This window comes from Saimiri boliviensis, chromosome 1 (genome assembly GCF_048565385.1).
Source record: "Saimiri boliviensis isolate mSaiBol1 chromosome 1, mSaiBol1.pri, whole genome shotgun sequence".
In the NCBI taxonomy this organism is placed as follows: domain Eukaryota; kingdom Metazoa; phylum Chordata; class Mammalia; order Primates; family Cebidae; genus Saimiri; species Saimiri boliviensis.
Genome location: NC_133449.1, coordinates 107,694,742 through 107,713,259, shown reverse-complemented (window position 1 = coordinate 107,713,259; position 18,518 = coordinate 107,694,742). Strand labels below are relative to the sequence as shown.

At 36.8% G+C, this 18,518-nt stretch overlaps 1 long non-coding RNA gene across 2 annotated transcripts in view; it reads left to right on the top strand.

Annotated features, from left to right (window-relative positions):
- Positions 1-17,485, top strand: part of LOC141585052 (uncharacterized) — a 64,966-nt gene extending 47,481 nt beyond the window's left edge. The window contains exon 6 of one of the 2 annotated variants that reach the window (XR_012518322.1): positions 13,381-17,485. This is a non-coding gene — a long non-coding RNA (uncharacterized LOC141585052). Of the gene's footprint in view, positions 1-13,375 lie in introns of both variants that reach the window. The other variant, XR_012518321.1, reaches the window with a different exon arrangement.
- Positions 17,486-18,518: the final 1,033 nt, after the last annotated feature.

The following is an 18,518-nucleotide window of genomic DNA, read 5'->3' as shown; positions in this document are numbered from 1 at the left end:
AGAAATAATACCATGTGTCTTCCCCCACCTAAAACTCCTTTAGGGTCTATATTGCTCATAGGGCCTATTCCCAGCGGCTTAGCCTGGCATAGAGGATCATGCTCTTAGTCCTACCTCCTCTTACTTGGAGGTTGCATGATATAATTGTTAAGAATAGGGCTCTAAAGTCATCTTGCCTTGTTTAAAAATGTGTCTTCACCTCTTCTTGCCCATCATCTTGGGGATGTGTGATAGGCATCTTCTGTTTTCCCCTCTGAATCTGTACATTACCCTTCACCTGCTCTGCCAATTAGCTCCCCTGCACTCTGAAGCCACCTAGCTCCCCAACTCTGCAGTGCCACTTGGATTTGGCTATTGAAAACCACCTGCAGGACCTCCTCAGGACACCAAGAGAGTAATCCCTCCCTGCTGGGCTGCAAGGGTTGATAGTGCCTGTCTACTAATGGCCACAGCTCCAATTAGACAGACCTTTCCTGTTTCATTTTTCTGGGTTCTGATAATTGCCTTCTCTTCTTTATGGCCTAAGGATCATAGCATCTTTTTTCATATTACCAGCCCCATGGTACTGTACCATCCATGTTGACTTCCCTAAACCCATGGTTTCCAAACTTCAGAGTGCATCAGAATCACCTAGAGGGATTTTTAGTAAAGAAATTGCTGGATCTTATTCCCAGAAATTCAGATTATGTAATTCTAGGATAAGGCCTGAGAATTTGTACTTCTTACAAATTCTCATATGATGCTGATAGTATGGTCTAGGGAACCACACTTTAAGGACCACTGGCTTAAGCTATGTTCACAGCTTGATAAATAATCCCTTTATTACACAGTCGAGAATCATCCAATTTGAATGTTCTGTGGGTTCACCAACTGAGTTAACATGCCACTAAACACTCTGGGACCCAGCTTCCTAATCTGCTTAATAAGGTAAATAGTAAAATTGTTCCAGTCTTCTAATTCAATGGAAAGATGAAATGAGAGAATGGGTGAACAGTACGTGGCATGAACCAAAGGCTGCAGATGTACTAGCTATTGCTACCAAGTTGCAAAGTCTCATTCTTGCCTGCTTTCCAAGGCATATTCTGTATTTCAACCAAATACAAGTAATTAAAATTACTCAAAAATAAACTCTCACATTTCTATGGATACCATAGTTAATGTAGGTACTTTAGCCTGAAGTGCTCTCTGGCAGCTTTCCTGCCTCTTATATTTGTAATTTAATGCTTCAGGACTCAATTCAAGACTCCGGTGCATTCTTAGGATGAATGCTTTCACTTTCACTTCATGATGCCATCATATTTTCATCCTAACTTGGTTTTAAACTTGCCATAGGACCACTCTTCATGCTGCTCTTCCTCACTGCACTGTTGTGGGTAGCCATAGTGTTTTATACATCTTGGTAACCACAGTTTCTTGTCTATTACCTCAAGCAGAGTCAATATTCAATAAAGTTGAGTCAAATTAATGCATGAATTATTTTTAGGCTTTGTTTCCTAAGAGTGACCATGTTATTTAGTTTTGCCTATGCCACTCAGAAAAATAGAAACCCAAACCCAAAATGTCAGAAACCATTAGCACTGTAGTGGCAATGTGCACCTCTACTGTCACTGTTTCTCATTATCTGAATAAGACAGCACAAGGAAACAGATGGTTTGGGAAGGCATAAAATAAACATGAGTAACACAAAACCTGCCATTCAATAACACTAATCACACCACAGATTTTGGACAGTGACGTCTTCTCCACTTGCTAATAAAACTATTGTGAAACATATGTTCTGGGAAAAGTGAAAATAGATAAAGGAAAGTTAGAAAAATTTCAACCCTGCCACTTGCTTTAAAATACTTGTCTTTCTGGGGTGCTTTGCTACAAATTTAGTGAGTATACATAAAAACTTCTCCTTTTCAGAAGGCTCTTGTAGCATATAACCCTTCTCTTATTTGCTTTGAAAACCAACCTGTGCTTTCTCTGAAATCCTGTCATTTTCTTTGTGAAGTATTTTATATTCTAAAGCTGAGATGATTTGCATAGGTCCAGGGTTCTTATTTTGTACAGATCTGACAGCTTTTCAGCAAAAATATTTCAAAGCCATTATGTGGAATTATTATTTTATGGCTTTTCTAAAGGATCATTTTGACTTTTAAAAGTTTTATGTTTTTGCATGTTTAGAATTTAAATCTTCAAATAGATACATCAAGAGAATCAGTGGAATTTTTGATTCTATGCAGAAAAATTTATAATATAATGTATTTGAAATAAAATTAGCATGGCCTATTTCTGTACCAGAGAACATGGCACCAGGTCAGTTTCAGTACTGGAAAGCATCATATATAATTTTTTCCTTATTAAATTTTTTACCTTGGGTCAAGTCTCCACTTGTTGCTCCAGTTAAAATCCTGGCTTTAGAATACTATGTCATTTTAAAAAATATATAAAAGATAGTGTCTGAAACCATTTAGTATTTGAAGATTTTTAACTCAAAGATATTTGACTCTTAGAAAAAGATACTTGATAATAATCCAAACACAGAAATTTTTTATTGGATTCAAGTTAAATTCTTCTAAATTCAGCCCACAAATACTTGGCACTACTTAAATCTTTGGGTAGAATGTAAAAACTAGCCCATCCTTCAAATATTTATTTGGTACTTTCTGTACTCCAGGCATTGAACTTGACCTTGATGGTACAAAGAAGAATGTCAGACTTGTATCACTTATTTCCTTGGGCTTACCAAAAATCATTGTGAAATGAAGGAGGCAGGTCCTTAGAGAAGTGGCTATGACTCAATGAGAAGTCAAAAGGAACTGAGTGTTACAGGAATATAGAGAATGGAGGGATGATCTGAGAGAGAGTCAGAGGATTATTCAATTAAGTTGAGATATACCATTGGGCAACTACTCATGGAATCTGAGAGCAGAGACTTACAGAAACAGGAAATCATGCCGAACAGATGCAAAACATGGAGAAGTGAACACCCGTGTATTTTGAGACAACATCAGACTTTAAACTCCACAAGTAAGTGGCTGTGTCTAGTTCATGTGCCATTTTAGCCCAGTGTCTAACACAGTCTATAGTGTATTTTTTATTGGACATGAAATACTAATGCTAAATGAAAGAATGAATGCATGACTAAGCTACAGCTTTTGTCTTGTAATAGGAAAAGAGATAGTGAGTCCTGAAACTAAAAATTGTGTCCAGGCAGAGTGGCTCAAACCTGCAATTCCAGAACTTTGTGAGGCCAAGGCAAGAGGATTGCTTGAGGCCAGGAGTTAAAGACCAGTCTGGGCAACATAGTGAGACCCAGCCTCTACAAAAATAATAAATTAGCTTGGTGTGGTGGTGTATACCTGTAGTCCTAACGACTCAGGAGGCTGAGGCAGGAGAATTCCTGGAGCCCAGGAAGTAGAGGATGCAGTGAGCCGTGATTGCACCACTGTACAGTCTGAGTGACAGAGTGACACCATGCCTTAAAGTGCACACACAAACACGCGCACACACACACACACACACAAACTCACACCGTACTAGGTTGAGAGTTTGTTGAAGTATGTGTTAATGATAATTACCTAGGACTTTATTCTGCAGGATATGAAGGATCATTATGGCTAAATATTAAACCAAAATACCTCTGAACTAATATATTCTCCTTTAAATAAATATTTATTGAGCATCTACTGTGTACAATTGCAATATGATGAAGTGCAACTACACTCTGCCTCCTGTCTTCCTGAAGTTGTTATTCTAATGAGTATTATGACAATAAAGAGGTATAAAATAATGTAAATATTCCAACCATGATTTGTAACAAGTATTATGAACCAGAAAGTCACCCAGTTACCTCTGCTTGCAGAATCCTACCAGCTTCCTGTTTTGTGAATAAAATGATATTGCTACACAGCCATGGTCTTTGTTTACGTATTGTCTGTGACTGCTTTTAGTTTATGGCAATAGAGTTGAAGGAGTGTGATAGATACCTTAGGGCCTGTGAACCCTAAACTATTCTTACCTGGCTTTTTGCAGAAAGAATTTGCCAACCCTTGCCATAAATGAAACAAATGAGGAACAGAGATGAAAACGAACAAAGAGTATACCCTGCCAGATAGGATTCTAGAAATTACTTTGGTAAACAGGTGGCATTTAGTCAAAGGTGTAAATGATGAACAGAAGTCAGCCACATGAAGATAGGGAGGGGGCCCTCAAACAGGCAATAATGTGAGCAAAGGCCAAAGGCTGGAATGGCCTTGGTATGTTTGGTGTCCGCAGAGATGAGCAATGTAACTTGGAGGCATGATCAGAGAAAGGGGTTGCTATGAGTTGATGTTAGAGATAAACCGCATTGATCTCTCTATCAATCTGTCCATCTTTTTATCTATGAAGATAAACCTTTGATGGGATAAAAAATTCAGTTTAAAAACAACTCATGCAGACTTTAGCCTTTCAGTAAACACCTCTTGGATTTTCACTGTGAATATTTTTAATAGGCATAGCGGGTATATTGATGACAAAGTTAGGCTCTTCTCCAACTGTGGCAATAAAGCTGGCATGAAGAAGGTTATTTGTGAGGCAAAGCCAATTAAATCTGCATTTACGCTGATTTTGCAGTGATTCTAGAGTGATTCTTTTTTTCTTTTGAATGGCAGAGCTGGCAAAATGCTAACAAATTCAATGTACCATGCACCACATGAAGCCCAGAGAGTATTTCTAGAAAATGATGATGGTTTTCTAAACTAGTCGAAAGGGGAGGGTTATTTTAGCCCTAATGCACTCCACTATATCAAGTTGTTTGCTTGAATTATTTATGTGGGTATTGCGATTTTTAAACGGGAGCATCAGAGACACTTAAGCCACTGATAAGTTAAAGATCTTGTAGGTCATTCAAGGAGAATGTTAACTAGGGCAAGCAGCAGTGGCTGGATAAATATGTCCAATCCACTTCACAAGTCACAGGGGTTTGGCTGTCGGAGAGACATGGATATGAAGATGGATTCAGCTATTTTTCAACTCCATGAACTGAGGCACTTACCACCTTACACCTAGCCTCAGTTTCCAAATCTCTAACCTTGAGATCATACATTCTGGACTAGAGTTTACTGTAAGGTTTAGTAATATGCCAAAAGAATAAAATATATAGTAAACATAATGAATTATAACTATTGCTATGATGATGATTATTATTTTACTCCAGAAAATCTCAATAAGCATAAGAATGCAAACTCACCACTAGGGATTTCACTGGGTACAGAACACCTTGGTTCTTGTAGTGTTGAAGAAAACATAAATCTCACATAACTTAAAACCTATGGGGAATAGGCCAGTGTTTTATGATTATCCTTGAGTGCTTGTTAAAATCCTGTGTCCTAAGCCTCATTCTAAAAATCACCATATCAGAAGCTCCTAGGGAACAGCCAGAAAGTTACTTGTTCAACAGATAACCACGGAACACTAATTGTTTGATATTGTTCAGTGATCATCCATACAGACAAACACATATATGAATTTCTGCCTTAAAGGAAGCATAAACAAAATGCATTAGGGAATCCAAGGTGAAAAAAATACCCCTACATAAGGTCCTAATTTTCTGACTCTGAGAACATATTTAGGGAAAAGACAATTGTTATATATAATTAAAAATAAAATAAGTGAGACTAAATGATAAAATATGTCTGAACCAAAAACAGTGTTGAATCTGAATAAAGGACTTATTTGCAGGTAAACTTCTTCTAGGATTTGCAGTTGAGAAATTGTTTCTCATCAGCTAAAATATCATGAAATTTCGGTCACAGATGCTCTGTGAGAAGAGGGAGTATATTTTGTTCAAATCTAATTAGCAAAATACAGCAAGTAAACAAGGACCTGCCCTTACCATGTATCATACCAGGCTGCTCCACTTTCCAGGAAGGAATATGCTACAAGAAGTCAGATGTTAACAAGTCCGGATCTCACAGTGTTCTGACAGTGCTGAGGTCGACATAGCCATTGGGAGTAAGAATATCCAGCCCTGATTTTTTTTAACTTCGATTTTAGGTTCAGGAGTACATGTGCAGATTTGTTATACAGGTATATTACATGTCATGGGGGGCTGATATGCAGATTATTTTGTTACCCAGGTAATAAGCATAGTAGCTGATAGGTAGTTTTTCAGTCCTCTCCCTTCTCCCACCCTGCACCCTCAAGTAGACCCTGGTGTCTGTTATTTTCTTTGTGTGCATGTTTTCTCATCATCTCATCATCATAAGTAAGAACATGTGATGCTTGGTTTTCTGTTCCTGCATTAGTTTGCTTAGAATAATGGCCTCCAGTTCCATCCATACTGTTGAAAAGGACATAATCTCATTCTTTTTTATGACAACATAGTAGTTCATGGTATATATGATTTTCTTTATCTAATCTACCATTGATGAGCATTTGCATTGATTCCATGTCTTTGCTCTTCTAAATAGTGCTGTATTGAACATACATGTGCATGTATCTTTATGTTAGAATGACACATATTCCTTTGGGTATATACTTAGTGAAGCAGACTTGTTGTCTGGGCAATACCAGAGGTTCATTGTCTCAGGGCCAAGGATATTAGAGACGTGGATACACAAAGGTTGAGGTTTAGAGTAGAAATTTTATAGGTGAAAGAAAAAGAATAGCTCTCTCTCACAGACAAGGGTTCCAGAAAATGGGTTTTTGTTTCACAGTTTGGATACAGAGGCTTTTATAAGAAATTCATAGGGGGTTGGTCATCTTATTTGCATAAGGCATACATTTCTGGTAGTTCCACCCCGTCTTCCTAGTGCGCATGTGGGCTCTTAGCTTGAGATACTCCATGTTGCTTTGTTCCCCTTACTGTGCCTGCATCAGGGGACAAAATTTTCCATTGTGGGTATACGTGGGCAAATCTCCTGTGTAGCCTTTCTTATCTATGTGCTTGTGGGGATGTCTTAGGCAAGCTTCCTGAGGAAGTTCCCTTATCTGTGCCTACAGTTTGATTTTTCAGGCTATTCTTTCACTTGAAAGAATTTAACCAAGGACCTACTCTAAAACTGAGGACCCAACCTGGCTTCCTGATCAGTTTCTTCCTTTTTCCTCTCTTACTAGTAATAGGATTGTCAATCCAGATCTTAAAACCCATCTGAACAATCCAAAGTCAGATCTGGGGACAAATACACAGAAAAAAAAGGCAGATCTTGAATTTTATCCTATAAAGAAAAGTTAGATAAAATAGCAGTGGAAAGAGGTACTTGTAGTCAAAACAGTAGCAGTAGAAAGGCAATGGTGAGGTAACGATGGGCTATACATTTACTATAATCCAGTACCAAAAGCTTGAGGGCAACATCTCTGTTAATCTTCTGCCATCTTATGCATGGATAGTAACATTGACTCCATTTGACAGAGAAAGAAAATCAGCTGGGATTTAGTCAAGTGCATTTCATTAGGTCAAAAGCTTATAAATGGTTAAGCTGAGATTTGAACCTATGCGCTCTGACCTCTGACCTTATTTCAATTTAAAATTGCATCTAAGGAAGTAGGAATGAGAAGTCTGATTCTATTTCTTGTTGTTGGACTATGGACAGCTCTTAGACTCACCTGCTCGTGCTCCACATCTGAAAAAACATAAAAAAGCTTTCCTCGTTTGGCCCCCACAGGAAATTAAAACTGTGCAAATCCCTGCCCACCTGGACCTCTCACTGTGGGACCCTAACCTTTAATAATAAAAACCCAAACTGTTACCTACACAAAGGGTCAATTTAATTGCTTGCTTCCTGTGACAATCCGATGACCACAACCAAGGAGGATTTAATAAGGAGATTGCGTTATTTGCAAAGAGTAAAATGGGCACCCACCAGGAATAGTCCCTTAAAGCAGTGCTGCCTTGAACAACAGAGAAAATAGAGCTTTCATTAGGCTGTTTAGTTGAGTCATTGTATGTAGAGGTGTAGTAAATGCAGAGCAGATACAATCACTAATCATGCCCCTACATACGTCATGTGTACAGGAAATAGCAGATAAGCTCCTCTCAGAGAGGTGTTTTTAGTATGGCAGTGAGGAAACTTCACCATGATTCATCTCCAACTCAGGCATCTCTGGATCCAACAAGTTTTTTTTTTTTTTGTTTTTGTTTTTGTTTTTTCTCAGGCTGAGTTTCTTCCAGGCACTTTTTGAAACAACAAGAACTCAAAGTTCAAACATTACAAATGAGAACTTTTTCACAGTACATACCCCAAAATCCAGGAACCCTGGGTTACAAAAACCAGTTTTCTTTCCTTGCTATCTCAGGCCATATTTTAACCTTCCTGAAAGTACTGTCCCATTCTTCCCAGAGATTTAAATTATATAAGTAATAAGCCTTTTAATTATGTAAGTAATAAACCTTTTAAACCCTCTTGGGTTTAAATTTTGGGTGTGAGTTCATCTGCCTCTACAGGTGACCATAAAAATGTATCATTTAACTTGTCTCCAACTTCTGTTTTTTCCCCATATATATTATTTTGATATTCTGCACAAAACACCCTCATCTCCATCCTCCTCCCTGTTGCACTCAGGAAAATTTTTTCAATAGTAAATGTTGAACATAATGGGTCTTTCTCTTTGAACATTGGAAATTATCACTAACCAAGTGTAGTCTCAAGACCTCCTGAGATCTGTGGCTGCCCTGGCATTCTTCTTCTTCTTCTTACTTTTTCCAGACAGCCAGAGTTGATTAATGTTGAGAAAATAGATGAAATATTTTTACTGCCCTAGACCTATGTGTTTGTGTTAGGACAGGCAGGGAACTGTGGATATTCTTCAACTGTAGTCATATAAAATGCCTGAGATACAGTAGTCGTTGGAAATACTAAGCAATAGGAAAGGGACGCTCTGTCTCAAAAGTCCTTCAAAGAAGCAGGAAGAGTAAGAAATGTCAGAAATATATGTGAGATATAACAGTGATATCAGGGCTTTGCTTTATATAGTTGAGACCTGTAGTTATCTAATAAATATTTTTCACAAATTTGATTAAAAAGCAAATAATGAAGCAACAGAAAAACTTATTTTCCCTAGCACCAGCTGAGTAGTACCCATTAGAGAGACCCCTGTAGGTACCTTTACATTCTTGAGAAAATATCATGATATTAAAGTCAGGGCGTGACACAGTTGGCAGAATATCCCTTGAAAATATTTTGCCTTTCAGCTGCGAAAGTTTCTCTAACAAAGTGGATGTTAGAAGAAGCTCCCAGGCACCCCTGGCTATGTCTAGAGCTCATTATCTCCTCATTACAGGGAACCTGAGGGGGATGAGAAAAATGCATTCGGAAAGATGCATTCATGTTTTATTGATTGCTAGCAGAGCTCAATTCTCTGAATTCTCACACTCTGGGATATTTTGTTAGGAAAATAAGCACAGTAGGCTCTTGTTTACATGCCCTCTTCCTTCTGGTACTATTGATTCCAGCACAGCACAAAACTGAGCATCTTCCCCAATTAGGTTCTCATGAGCCACCTCCACCTACGAACTAAAGCAAAGCTTTCAATAAGCACATTGCATATTGTCTCAGAGGATGTGAAACATATCCTATTGATTCAACCCCCTCTTTTGATGAATAAGAAAACTTGGGATTGGAGAAGTTAATTGGCTTGTCCCTGGTCACATAGCCGGTGGTGACAGAGCCTAGGTTAGAATTCAGGGTTTCTGATATCTTCAATAACACCTTTTTGGTTATTCTAACAAGTCTGCAAATATTTTCCCATTTATAGAGAAACAAAAGTAATAAAGAGGTAATTTTAAACTCTCCTCTATAATTAAAACACATGTTATAGAGCCCATCTTGTCATGCTATGATAACTTAGTTTGTGCTGGGAAGTAGCAAACTGGTGAGGGGGATGGGCAGTTGTGCTCAGGTTATGACAGATAATAGATCTGTGAAGAAACTTAGGAGATTTCATCCTGACATAAAGATACAACATAGTGAAAGCCTTACTGCTGTCTTGAGAAAAAAGGAATTGATTGACTCTTAAGGGCAGAGGCAAGTAGAACCAATGAGAAAATTGTTATCAGCATGGACTTTGGAATCAGAGTGACTAGGATAACTTTGGGCAAAATATTAAACTTTTTGAGTTTCAGTTTCTGTGCCTGTAAAACACCGATAATACTTAACTTATGGAGATAATACTTGGAACAACTTTATAGGGTTGGTGTGAAACTTATGGAGATAATACTTAAAACAACTTTATAGGGTAAGTATGAAAAATATATTAGACCATATTAAGAATGGCTCTTCATGACACAATGATTGTGACAGGCAGTATTCTAAGCATTTTACATGTGTACGTTTATTTTTTGTCCTCCCACAACCCTATGAAGAAAGTGCTATTATCTCTTTTTGAATAACAGAAAAACTGATGCACAGAAGAAAGAACTTACGGTTGGAAGAGCAAAGTTTTTGGGGTTTTCGTTTTTATCCACTAAGTCAAATTGGCTCCAAAACTCATGATCTTCACCATTATGTTAGAATTAACATACTTTACGAGCCCTTTACTGACCACATAATAGCTCAGTAACTGCTATAAAATGGAAATTTCTATAACAATAATAATAATTATTATTGTCATAAAATTAATGATGATCAATAAGAAAAAAAAAAGGAAGAGGAGGTAGAGGGACAGAGGAAGAGGGTAATTATCTAAGTTCACATAGGTGGTACCTCAGCCAGAAAAGGCTCATTTTGCTAACAACTGCGCACAAAATCTTAGTGGATTGATACAAATCACTTCTATTGACATTGACTTTTTCAAGGTAAGCCACTGATCACACTTAATTTCGGAGTGTGTAGGGAAGTTCCATGATATGTGTGCTTAAAAGAAATAAAACAGTTATTAACAGTCTTAATGACTTCTATTGTTAGTAAGTAGGGGAGCCAGAAATAGAACTGGGTTTTAGTTTTTAAGAAAAAATCTCTGTATTTGTTTTTTATGGCCACATTCCAAATTATCATCTATTTGTCAGTTTAAAGCAACTTACACTTTTCTCACATTTCTCAGGTCAGAAGTCCATGTGAGCTCAACTGGGTTCTCTAATGAAGGTCTCAGGAGGCTGAGATCAAGGGATGTGCAGGGCTGGACTCTTGAAGAAAAAGTTCATTTTCATGTTCATTCAGGTTGTTGACAGAATACTTTGTTGTAGTTGGAAGGTCCCCGTGTCCTTGGGAGATTTCAAGCCGTGGCCTCTCATTGACTCTAGAGGCCATCCCCAGGTCTCTTCAGAAGGCCTGTGTCATCTTCCAATCAGGAACAGTGTGTCATCTAAAACTTAATTTCTCTGGTTTCTCCTTCTATCATTAGCCAGATAAAATGTCCTATTTTTAACCATCTATGCAATTATTGGGTTGGTGCAAAAGTAATTGAAATTTAGATAATCCGTCTAACTGAATCACTTGTGCTGTGTAACATACACAGCCATGGAAGTGGTGGAAGTGGTAGTTCATCGTATTTCTGAGTTCTGAGGTATCTCAGTCAGTTTGTGCTGCTATAAGAAGATATCAAAGGCTGGCTGTTGTGTTGTGAAGGCTGAGAAGTCAAAGATCAAAGCACCAGCAGATTCAGTGTTTTTGCATATATGGTACCTTCTTATCCTCTCTTCACATATGGAAGGGGCTAGCTAGCTCTTTTTCATTTATTTTATAAGGACACTAATCCCAATTATAAGGATGCTGCCCTCATCAACTAATCAGTTCTCCAAAAGCCCTACCTCCTAGTATCTAAAATAATTTCAACATACACACTTTAAGGGATTCAAACATTCAGACAATAGCATGAGGTTAAAGTAGAACATCTCTGATGGACTGTTTTAAAAAATTCATCTGCTGCACCATAGTATTCACCAAGGGTGATATAGATTGTTTTTCAGGGCAAGTATTTCCTTCATTGCAAGCAAAAGTCACAGCCCAGGATGGAAAATCTTCTTTCAATTAAGTTGCAGAGAGGATATTTTGGCTTTCTGGAGCCTAAATTAAATACTTAACTGCTGACTCTTATTTATTTTTATTTTTACAAAGCAGAAGTAAATGCAATTTAACTGTATTATCGTGTAACAAATTACCACTAATATAGTTGCTTAAGCTATCCGAATTTATTATCCTACAAGTCTTTAGGTGGAAAATGTGACACAGGCCTCACTAGGCTAAAATGGAGGTGTCATCAGGGATGTATCCTATCCTTTCTCGGGTTTTGGAAAGACTCATTTCCTACCTTTTGTGGATTTTAGAAGCTGCCCACATTCCTTGATTCATGGTCTCCTTTCTCCATCTTCAAAGTCTACAATGCCAGATCAAAGTCCTCACATAGCCTCTCTGCCCCTCCATTCATAATTGCAGCTCTCTTTAACCAAGTGTCCTTTAAAGGTTCTAAATAGGCCAGGTGCCTTGGCTCACTCCTGTAATCCCAGCACTTTGGGAAGCCAAGGTGGGAAGATCATAAGGTCAGGAGATTTAGACCATCCTGGCCAACATGGTAAAACCGCGTCTCTACTAAAATACAAAAAATTAGCCAGGCATGGTGGTGCGTGCCTGTAATCCCAGCTACTTGAGGGGCTGAGGCTTGAACCCAGGAGGCAGAGATTGCAGTGAGCTGAGATTAAGCTGTTGCACTCCAGCCTGGTGACAGAGCCAGAAAAAAAAAAAAAAGTTCTGAATTATTATTTGTTTTTAAGAACTCATTTATTTAGATTTGTCTAGTCCAATATTCCAGGGTAATCTCCCATTTCAAGATCATTATCCTTGATCACATCAACAAAATTCTTTTTGTGATATAAGGTAATACATTCACGGGCTTCAGGATTAGGTGACAAACAATTCTGTGGGTCATTTTTTCTGCCTATCACACTGACTTAACAAAAAAAAAAAAAAGTGGAAATCAATTCTGAGGATTTTGCATTTCTCAGGTAAATTTAGGATTTCCAAAAGAGTTTGGGATTATAAACTGGAAGAAAAGCTTCAATCTCTCCCCGTGTGTTTTTTCTGCTCCTTCTGAAAATCTGCTTATTTTTTTTTTCTCACAAAAACCACCTTTTCTGTTTATCCAGTTCACATAATACAAAATGGCTGTTTCACATCATCTCTTGATTTCATGACGTTGGTCTAGCCACTGACAGAGATTGTCTTGGCTATTTATCTGACCATATTAAAAAAGAAGAAGAAAGAAAACTAATAGTGAAGCCTTGATCTAATAAGCAACACCAAGTGGTGTAGGATTATGAGGCCAAATAACAGCTGCTAAAGATCAACCAGGGTTTAAGGATGATTACTCATAGGTGGGAAATGTTGGCTTGTTCCCAAGGAAGAGGTGTCCATTTCATGTCAATCTGACCAGATTTTTATTGTATTCCTGCTGTAATTATGGTCTTTCCCACCAGAACAGTAAGATGACACGTTGCCAGAAGAAATGTCTTCAGTTACCATGCAGCTAACGTGATGCACATGTGTGAAGCAGCTTTGCATGTGCAGCTCATTGATGCATTAAAACTAATCTTGTGAATTTCAAAACATGAAAGAAACCAGACAAAATGCCACGGAAGAGATGACAGAAAGTTTTATATGCATGAAGAAATGGAAAAGCCAGACACACATGGGATTTTGTTTCTATACACGTGGACACTCATGGTCAGGGCAGCAGTGTTTGCCAGGCAAAAATCATCAAGTAGCTTTCTAATGTTTCCTTCACTTTATATTGAACTCAGCTGATCAATAAAATTAAAAACTGGCAAAGATACCATCTAAAAGCTCAGTATAAGGTAGGCAGAAATGTTGTCTTACCGTTGGACATAATATCAGACCCAGTCTTATATCTGGTCTACTTGGGAAAAATATATTGTCAAGATATATAATAAAGATGCATTGTAGTAATTGTGAAAAAAGAAGGTCTGATTCAGAAGTAATAACAACAACTGAAAAATAGATATGAATAATTATGCATTTGCTCAATTTAAATTTAAAACACTTATTTTTAAGTGTTTATTAGGTTTTATAATGTTCTGAGTCAGTGGTTCTCAAATAAGTATGATTTACAACTTAGGAAATTTGGCTAAGTCTGGAGACATTTTTGGTTGTTGGATCTGGGACAGTACTACTGGCATTCAGTGGATAGAGGCCAAGAACGCTGCTTGGAACCTCCTACAGTACACAGGTCAGCCCCACTTACCCCGTAAACAAAGAATTATCTGACCCAGAAGGTTTGTAGTAGTAAGCTTGAGAAACCCCATGCTAGGCTTTGTGCTAGTCATCTGGGAAAATGGGAGCAGTTGTGAGTAAAGCACACGTCCCTATCCTTTTGCAGTACATGCTAGATTTTTCCATGTTTCATCTAATGTCTGAGAGGACCCTGAAGCATGATTAAGGTCAGTGAAGTTGGTGAACACTAGCAGTATAAGAAATTAGATTTCTGCTCACCATTTATAGAGACTCTTCCTGGGAATGAGACACTAGATCGAATAAAGCATTACTTGCTTTAAGTGTATCTGGAATGGACTGTCTTTGTTGCCTGACACAATTACAACTGAGACATGACTGGAAATAACATACACAGTATTCTTATTACTAAGATTTACTCCAAACCATTCAACTTTAAAATAATTGTTCAACTAAATTGATGCTGATATTGTTGGTTAATCTGGCAGCAACACTCACTGATTATTCAAATCCAATATACAACTAAACGTAAACTATAATTTTGAATCCTGCATGTACAACTTCTGGACTACATCTTGACTCTTCTACACGGAATTGGCTAAAAAGATTTTACTCTCTCCTGTGGAATTTATACTATTTTGCATAAGGCCAATGAGGTAAATTTGAGTTGCATTCCCAAATTTTAAATAATAAGAACCATTTTGTCTGGAAAATATTGCAAAGCATAGAAAAGTATAAAGGAAAAGAAAAACACCTGTAACCACATCACTGTATACGTGATTACTGTATATATCTTACATATACAGTGATTCACTGTATACTTAAGAATGTGTGCCATTATATGCCACGTATATATAACATATGTACATATATTCATGAAAAACACATGGAGGGTCAAATGTGTATGTTAGACAGTTGACCATGGGTTTCACATACACTGATTCAATCGAGAATTTAAAATATTAAAAATGAAATTATAGAACAGTAAAAAGTAATATAAATAAAAATACAATATGACAAATATTTACATGGTATTTACATTGTATTAGGTAGTATAAGTAATCTAGAGGTGATTTAAAATATACAGAAAGATACGTGTAGGTTATATGCAAACACTATGTCATTTTATATAAGGGACTTGAACATCTGCTGATTATATATTCCACAAGGATCCTGGAACAAATCCCTCATGGATCCCAAGGGACAACTGCATGTGTACATGAATATATAAGTATATTTACACATAAAATAGCATCATTCTGTGCAAACCTGCCATTTGATGGAAAATACGAACATCAGTTGCTATATAAAGTTTATTCTTTTATTCGGCTATACTATAAGCCCGTTAGTCCAAATCCTATTGCTGAAATTTTATCCACTTACAGTTCTTCACTATTATGTACAAAATTGCAATTTCTTTGTTTATTTCAGGATTAAATTTCTAGAAATTATTTCTTTTCTGTAAATAGAATGAGGCTATTGAAGCATCTTTAAAAGCTACCATTTATAAAGGTTGAATTAAAGAGTTGTCTTACTGCTTTGGTTATCACTTTTGCCTAACATAAGTGTTGAATGATTTTTCCCCCAAATTATATACAAGCATTATTTTTCTCTCTCAAAAAACATTAATGCTAAATATCATCATTAAATCAAAAAGAAACAAATATCAACAGTTTACAATTTTTAAATATTGAATAATATGACTTTATTTTACAAAAGGAAATAGAAAATTGTGGAGGTGCACCTAGGTAGAGGATAGTAGAGGATAATAGGTAGAAGATACTTCACAAGATTTTGGACACCTATTGTCAAACGATCTGAGTAGATATTTCTTCAAAGACAGAATACAAAAGACCGATGAGGTCATTAAAAAGTATGGTCCATACTGTAAGAAGTACTTTTTAAGTGGTCCATTTTCAGAAAACAGGCCCAGGCAAGAAGAGGCTGCTCCCTTGCGGACGTGACAAGCCACATAGTACAGACATCTGGGAAGAGCGATAAGAGTCATAAAAGTCACAGGGGAAAGAGAAAAAGGGAGGGGTTCTAATCCATAAAAAGAATGAGTTTTGCCATTGGGAAATTGTTGCCATTGGGAAATTGAAACTTCAAGTGGGGAAGGGGACCAGATGTAATTTTATGAGATAATGGAACCCAGGCATCCTCCGGGAAGATTGTAACCCTGTAGTACTCAGCCTATGAGGAACTGGGGGAGGGACTTGCACATTAGGGGATAAATTGCTTGTTGAAAAGGAAATGGGTATGCCTGCTTGCCAGACACCTGATCTTGAAAGACCACCATTAAAGTCTTACTCTCACTCTCCTTCATGCCAGTAAGTCCATTCTTTGGGTTTGGACAGGTGAATGTGTTTCTCACCAACAACGTTAGCTATCAGGGAAATAAATAAATAAATAAATAAAAATAAATAAATAAAAATAAGACACTACTTCATATACATGAAGACTGCTATAACCAAAAATAAAAGTATTAGTATTGACAAGAACGTGGAGACATTGAAATCCTCAAACACTGTTGTGCAAATATAAAATGGTACATCGACTTTGGAAAACCATCTGGTAGTTCCTCAAAAGTTTTATACATGTGGTTATCTTGTGACCCAACAGTTTCACTCCTAGGTATATACCCAAAAGAAGTGAAAAAGATATGTTCATGCAAAAACATATATTCAAATACTTACAGCAGCATTATTCATAATTGTCAAAAAGTAGAAACTTCCCCAATGCCCTTTAATCAGTGAATGGATAAACAAAACTTGGTATATCCATTCAACAGAATGTTGATAATTAAACGGAATAAATTAATGATATATGCCACAACGTGGAGATATTGTTAAATGAAAGAAGATAATCACACACACCTCACTTATTTTATTATTCAATTTATATAAAATGTTTGGATTAGACAAATCTATAGAAACAAAAGTTGCCTAGGGCTGAGGGCTTCTAAGATAAATTGACACTGGCTGATAATGGGTATGGATTGTTTTAAGGGTAATGAAATGTCAGAAAACTGATTGTGGTGATATTTGTACAAGGCTGTGAATATACGAAAACAAACAAACAAACAAACAAAAGCCACTCCACTGAATTGTATGATGTAAATGTGTGAATTTTATATTACATGAATTATATCTCATAAAGATACTATGTTTTAAAAGATATGTATAATAACTTTTCGGATATATATTTGTCTAAAAATTATGAAGATGAAAAAAGCACTTAATACTAAGGCAAAGGCATATATTGATTAAGGTTAATTAAGCTTATACATTACATGACTTTCTAGCCATTATGTTATTTTATTTTCTCTGATTCTTTTTTTTTTTTTTTTTTTTTTTTTTTTTTGAGACGGAGTTTCGCTCTTGTTACCCAGGCTGGAGTGCAATTGCACGATCTCGGCTCTCCGCAACCTCCGCCTCCCAGGTTCGGGCAATTCTCCTGCCTCAGCCTCCTGAGTAGCTGGGATTATAGGCACGTGCCACCATGCCCAGCTAATTTTTTGTATTTTTAGTAGAGACGGGGTTTCACCATGTTGGCCAGGACGGTCTTGATCTCTTGACCTCGTGATCCACCCGCCTCGGCCTCCCAAAGTGCTGGGATTACAAGCTTGAGCCACCGCGCCCGGCCTATTTTCTCTGATTCTTTACCTTAAATGGATGGACTGGTTTTCTTTCAAAAGGAATATTAGAAACATTAAATTAGAAGCAAGAGACTATGACATTAAGGAAAAAGAAACGAAAGTTTTGCAAATAACAGTAAGGATGTAACTACAAAAAACTATATAAATAAATAGTATAATTAGGGGTCATTTTTCTACAGAGCAAGTAACTGGCCACTCTTCAGCAATTGATATCTATGAAGATGGTCACAATAATCAAGGTGGTTTTAACTTAAATTAACAATTTGTATTTAGTAAATCACCAAGTACATAAATGTTTCAAAACAATTTAAAGCCAAAATGATTGATTTAAAGAAATTTAGATTTCAAAGTTGAATATATCAGCTATCTGTGGTATATATTTTATAAAATAATAAATTTCTACTTATTTCACTGAAGATATCATTGTTTAATATTTCCTTATATTTAACATATAGAGACCAATTATAAATGTCCCTCTTATACCATGAATATGTTTCCAATAAAGATGTTGTAAACTGTGTGTCTATGTTCTCATGTGTGTGTGAATTTGTGTGTGTGATCATATGTTATCTACGAAGTTGATAAGTGCAGAAGAACCCTATTAGAGAATCAAATATTCATCTCCCATGCCTTCATAATTCAAATCCAATGTCAACACAGGATCTATGACTCTTCCAAGTGTGGTTTTATCGCACGTGTATACAAGTGACATC